Below are 6,916 nucleotides of genomic sequence, written 5' to 3' on the forward strand. Positions count from 1 at the left end.
TTGCGTCACCCGTGACTCAGTTTTGTTCTCCAATGTTCCAAATCATACGTTTTTTTGCTTCCACCAAGACTGCAGATCTTGGCAAACGCGTGACGTAAAAACTAGATTTGATGACGTTACCCGTACACGTTCCCTTACACGTGCTGAAAATTGCCATATCTAGATCTTGCTAATGTCTTGTGTCTCCAATGTCAGCAAATATGCAAAATGCCCAGAACGACACACACGAAAGGTCATTCATTGGAATGTTAAAGGGATACTAATGATCTCACTGTTTTGGGAGAGTTTCTGGCGAATTTGACGAATCTGATGAATGTGAGGAATCCTCTGTACCTAAATCTAGACGCACACGGTACGATTCGCTTGAAAACGCACCACAAGTATGGTATTTAATTAAATCAAATCGAGTGAATGCGCTTCAAAGCGCTGCTGCTCTCCGGTGTTGGAAACAAAAAGTAGTCTAGAAGTCCGCTTGGCGGCAAGGCGGCCAGCGCCGTCTATGACGCTACGGCCTAGTAATCTTCTCACGTTCAAAAACAAGCGAAACAAAAAGTAGTCCAATCTTGAAGATCTGTCTGTTACTCCAAAATCTGGACGCATTTTTGAAAAATTCCATACATCTCTGCTCTGGTCAAAACACAATCTCATTTCACGACAAAAAACACTTTGAACAGAATTAAAAATATGACAAAAAGACGGTTTTGTTCCCGCCCCAAAACTCGATGAATTATTTATCGCGCAAGGTTCCTATCCGATCTTCAACAGTCTCCATCGCTCGTCTCGTTAAAAGTGTACAACACACGTGCAGTAAATGTTCGCTTCGCATAACATTCTTGGCCCACTGACGCTGCTTGTTAAACCAAAATAACAATGACTCAGAAGAAAACTAATTACAAGCATGCCCTACATCAGCTCTGGTAAAATGTGATGAAAGCATATGCCAGAGCGTAAGAGGAAAAAGGCATACGTTGCACAACATATTTTCGAGTTACGTGCAAAACACCGTCTGCGGGTAAAATAGCAACAGTACTGTTTGTTTGCAAAATGTCAAAAACTGAAGAGGTAATTTTTGCTTACAACTCACTATCCGTGTGCTCAGTTTGTGTGAATCAGAAAGATACAATAAATCGGTGTTGTTGCTTTTGTTTCGTTTCGTGTCGTCGTCGTTGTTGTTGTTGTTGTTGTTGTTGTTGTTGTTGTTGTTGTTGTTGTTTTTGTTGTTGTTGTTGTTGTTGTTGTTGTTGTTGGTGATGTTGTTGTTGATGTTGTTTTATTGTTATATTGTTTGGCTTGTTTGGTTGTTTGGTTTGTTTTGTGCATGTTACTCATCATTCTTTACTCTAGGTCAACAAAATTCCACATGACCCTTGCACTCATGTGCTGTCAAATAGTCCAATAGGGAAGCGAGAAACCATTCTTTCAAGCGCCTGTGGCGCTCCTGCAGCGGTTAAATATAAGCAGACACAATTTATGAGGGCCGAGAATTTTACGAGCATAAAAGCCAGCATAAAGATGCTGCTAACAAAATGTTGTTGCTAGGCAATCTTTTTTTCATTGTTTACGAGTGTGATTGTGGACCTGCACCTGACTACGAGAAGCCAGCAGACCAGAAACATCTCCATAAATCAAGATTTAAAACGAAGAAGGAAAGATCCAAACACAAGCAGAAACAAGTCGCGTAAGGCGAAAATACAATATTTAGTCAAGTAGCTGCCATTTTTCAGCAAGACCGTATACTCGTAGCATCGTCAGTCCACCGCTCATGGCAAAGGCAGTGAAATTGACAAGAAGAGCGGGGTAGTAGTTGCGCTAAGAAGGATAGCACGCTTTTCTGTACCTCTCTTTGTTTTAACTTTCTGAGCGTGTTTTTAATCCAAACATATCATATCTATATGTTTTTGGAATCAGGAACCGACAAGGAATAAGATGAAAGTGTTGTTAAATTTATTTGGACAATTTAATTTTGATAATAATTTTTATATATGTGGTGGAGCGCATGCGGGTGTTGCAATTACAAAAAAGTCGCGTAAGGCGAAAATACAATATTTAGTCAAGTAGCTGTCGAACTCACAGAATGAAACTGAACGCAATGCAACGCAGCAAGACCGTATACTCGTGGTCCACCGCTCACGGCATAGGCAGTGAAATTGACAAGAAGAGCGGGGTAGTGGTTACGCTATGCTGCATAGCACGCTTTTCTGTACCTCTCTTCGTTTTAACTTTCTGAGCGTGTTTTTAATCCAAACATATCATATCTATATGTTTTTGGAATCAGGAACCGACAAGGAATAAGATGAAAGTGTTTTTAAAACGATTTCGAAAAAAAAATTTTGATAATAATTTTTATATATTTAATTTTCAGAGCTTGTTTTTAATCCGAATATAACATATTTATATGTTTTTGGAATCAGCAAATGATGGAGAATAAGATAAACGTAAATTTGGATCGTTTTATAAATTTTTATTTTTTTTTACAATTTTCAGATTTTTAATGACCAAAGTCATTAATTAATTTTTAAGCCACCAAGCTGAAATGCAATACCGAACCCCGGGCTTCGTCGAAGATTACTTGACCAAAATTTCAACCAATTTGGTTGAAAAATGAGGGCGTGACAGTGCCGCCTCAACTTTCACGAAAAGCCGGATATGACGTCATCAAAGACATTTATCAAAAAAATGAAAAAAACGTTCCGAGATTTCATACCCAGGAACTCTCATGTCAAATTTCATAAAGATCGGTCCAGTAGTTTAGTCTGAATCGCTCTACACACACACACACACACACAGACACACACACAGACACACACACACACGCACACACGCACATACACCACGACCCTCGTTTCGATTCCCCCTCGATGTTAAAATATTTAGTCAAAACTTGACTAAATATAAAAAACACACTTAAAAAACAACTTCTTGCTCAGTCTTTCGATCGAAGAAAACAAAATGGTTTTACGTTGCCCTCTGCGTCTTTTTGCTACGTTTCCGATTCAAGAAAATAGAATTTCAATTAAATAGATTAAATCGACAACAAACTATTCTACCATCAACTGCTGGTGAAGAAATAACGAATTAAAACTGCACGCACTTATCTGACAGACAGAATATGAAATACTATTACAGAGCCAGGGCCGATAGGACACATAGATGTTTTCACTTACTTCAGTGAGTACACGAATGATTAATTAGTGAGATGTTCGATTTCAAGATAAACTGAAAATTGTACAATTACAGCAGGACGCTCTGACAGAATGTTTTTGTGCAAACCCGCTTGGAAATATATGTTTGTAATAATGTTCAAACATTATATATAATATATATATATATATAATAACATTACAAGTGTATATATAATAATGTACACCTGGCTCTAATGTAAATAGCTTTGTTGACATCGTCCTCGTTGTTTAAGGAGCAATTTCTTATCGAACAATGGATGAAATAACTTTGGTATGTATAATCAATGACATCTGGCCCTACTAATCAAAACTTTCCAAAATGTGAATTAAAAAAGAGTGTCTTATTAAAGATTAGTTAGCTTGTTTCGCCTCTCGCCCTCTTGAAGAAGAAGAACGCCTACTCAGTTCAGCTCTTTAATTTTTCTTAAAATTATTTGTGAATTTTTGCTTTGTTTAAAAATAAACGTTCCTTAAAATAACCTGTCTTGTTTGTTTGCGTTTAATTAATATTGATTATATATAGGTTACACACTCCGAGTTCTGATTATATTGCATATTTTCCCGAATCGACCCGAGGGAAAATATGCAAGATATTCAGGACGAGGTGTGTAAGCTATTTATCCCATTACTCCGACGTTTTCATTAAAAACACTTACTTTTTCCACTAAAACCTGCCCGTGCCTGTTTTCAGCTTGCCAAAAGCCTCCGCAGTCGAAATTCATGTCAATGAATTCATGCGCAAAGCTAGTTCCCATTTCGTCAGCATAATGGACGGCGTCATTCGACTTGTATGTGGACATTCAGACATTCATATTGCTTATAAAAAGGTCTGCTATCTGCTTTTACATTTTGAAAGTCATTTTAAAATACCCCTGAGTATATTTGACATCGGCTTTCGTTATACACAATTCGGCATACCGGGTTTATATTTTTACCAGAATTGCGCACGATCATGGCAGCGCAACAAATTCAGTTCGGGCCGTGCTGGTTTGATCGTTGACTCAAGTCAGTTCGCATGCAGTGTTACTATTGGAAAAAACCTAATGCACTTAAATTTAAAAAGTTGTTTGCTACTAAGAAAAAGAAATTGCTAAAGAATATTTTGGACTTTATTAATAGAATTTGTAACTGTTTTTCATAATTTATTCTTTTTTATTTTTTTAAATTTTTTAATTACTATATTAGCATATATCATGATTGTATTGATTGTATTTATTGTTCAAAATGCCCCCATGGGTTATGGACTAATAAACTTGAACTTGAACTTGAACTTGAACTTGTCAGTCGGGGATAGAAATGTTGGCTGTCATCGCGCTGTTCTGTTTCGGTTTTCACACGTGGATCACTTACATATTCAGTCGTCGGGTTTAGGTGAGCCAAAGCTTCAATACTTCGCCTGTTCTACATTTTTGCTTTTTTCAATAATCTTATGGTTAGATTTCGCTAAAAAGTTATGTCAGATGATGAATGAACCATGGGGAAAAAAGTTATAGAAAAAAAATATATGTAAAAAAAGATTTTATTTTTGGATAGCGTGACTCACGCTTTTAATATTTTGTTTTCTGTTTGCTGAGAACATGTGCTTTGACTAAAAAATACTGACCAATCAAATTCATGTCACTATGCTTATAGCCACGCCCAAACAAGTGCAGCAACAGTTTCACACTGGAGCGCTGTCCACGCTTTTTTTAAACGCAAGAAATGCACGGGATTTGAGAGGAGTTTTGCGCTTGGCATTTTCCAAATAAGGATATCCTACTATGAGTACTACGCTGGAATACTACAATGAATTTTCAAACGGCTACACTGGCTTCGTCTTTCCTGATCGAAAGGGGGTGTATTGTTGATAATTGTAGATAATAGACTGCATTTTAATGGTCAAATGGCGATTTCGGTATAAAAATGTAGATAAGGACCTTTAAGCAATAAAGCTTGGAAGTTGTATGTCGGCACTGAGAGTCGGTCGCGGTACATCGCTTTCTACTTTGTCCCGGTCTTGAGTTTGAACACCTAAGGTTGGATACATCTAACACCTCACATCCTCTTCTCTTCCCCATATATCTTAACTGTATCTCCAACTTCTGTTCGTCTTCTTCTTTTCATTTTGATGCCACTCCCTCATTTGTCGCTGAACTCGGATTCACACAAGCCCGTCTAGCAGACGACAGTTCTAACAGTCTTGAACAGCACGGTTGCCATCTTGAACACACGGCCAGTACAACTGGCCTTGACACGGAACGATTCAAGGGGGCAATCTCAGTCATCTGAAAGAGGGAAATCCAAACGCAATCCGCCTTGTTCGATTTTATGGGCTTGGACGATAGAGAAAAATAAGAAAAGCAAAAGCTGGAGTCCAGTCTGGACGAAACTGCTATCAAGAACGCAGAATTGATTTTTTCTGAGGTTTTTTTTTAGCCGTAAGCGCCATTTCTCATTTCGAATTTCTCAGTAACTGCTGTTCACAATGTGCGGCCGCAGTGAAACCAACAAAGGGGCCTCACTCTGGACGAGTTTCCTGCTCCGATAAACATGGCGCTTACGGCTAAAAAAAAACTCAGAAAAAATCAATTCTGCGTTCTTGATAGCAGTTTCGTCCAGACTGGACTCCAGCTTTTGCTTTTCTTATTTTTCTCTATCGCCCAAGCCCATAAAATCGAACAAAGCGGTTTGCGTTTGGATTTCCCTCTTTCAGATGACTGAGATTGCCCCCCCCCCCCCCCCCCCCCTACCCCTTGAATCGTTCCGTGTCAAGGCCAGTTGTACTGGCCGTGTGTTCAAGATGCACGGTTGCAAGCAGATTCAGCTATCAATCGAAGCAATACACTTAAAGCCAAAGCAAAATTAACCAAATGAGAAAACCTAACGTTTGATTTGACTTAATGGTGACTCTTCTGATTATTTTTTTGGCGTTGGAATGGATCTCAACGGGTTCCCAGCTACGACAACTTTTCCAGAGTCACGTTATGCACTGCAGGCATGCCTTCGACAATCGATGTCAGTTTCAGATTGAGTTTTCGAACTACCCGGTGACTGGGTTGTGTTTTGATTGCTCTCTCTCTCTCTCTCTCTCTTCTCTCTCTCTCTCGCTCTCGCTCTCGCTCTCTCTCTCTCTCTCTCTCTCTCTCTCTCTCTCTCTCTCTCTCTCTCTCTCTCTCTCTCTCTCACGGTTCTGTGTAGATGGCTGTCTGTGTACAAATTAGGGAGTATCGTCCCTTGATCCCACTCGCGATACTCGTTGAACATGCCTTTGACCATGCAGTCGCTTCGGTCAGCGAAATATCTCGACTCCGCTCTTTAAATCCATGCAGAATGTGCGTATCGTTTGAAGTATTCTTTATTTTCTCAATATTGACGCATGTAGGCCTGTACCTATACGTGATATTGACTTTGACACCACAAAATATTTCAGTCGTATGTTGAAAAAAGTAGTCCATCTGTAAACCCTGAATATGCAGATGACCTCTATAAATTATTCAATTGTACTCTGAAATCAAAGACAATGACCAATGACAGTTGAGATCGAAACTCGGTTGTGATGGGTTATCCATAAGGTTGTGATGGATTATCCAGAATAATCACCTTCTCAGCTAACAAAGAGGCAGGTCATGGGATAAGGGAAGTTTCATTATAGACAAAACGAACATTAACTGGGATTTCGACTTAGGCCCCATCGGTCGTTAAAGTAGAAAAACATGACGCACAACAGACCGATACTGATTATGGATGGGACTGTG

Source organism: Littorina saxatilis, linkage group LG1 (assembly GCF_037325665.1).
Source record: "Littorina saxatilis isolate snail1 linkage group LG1, US_GU_Lsax_2.0, whole genome shotgun sequence".
Classification (NCBI taxonomy): Eukaryota; Metazoa; Mollusca; class Gastropoda; order Littorinimorpha; family Littorinidae; genus Littorina; species Littorina saxatilis.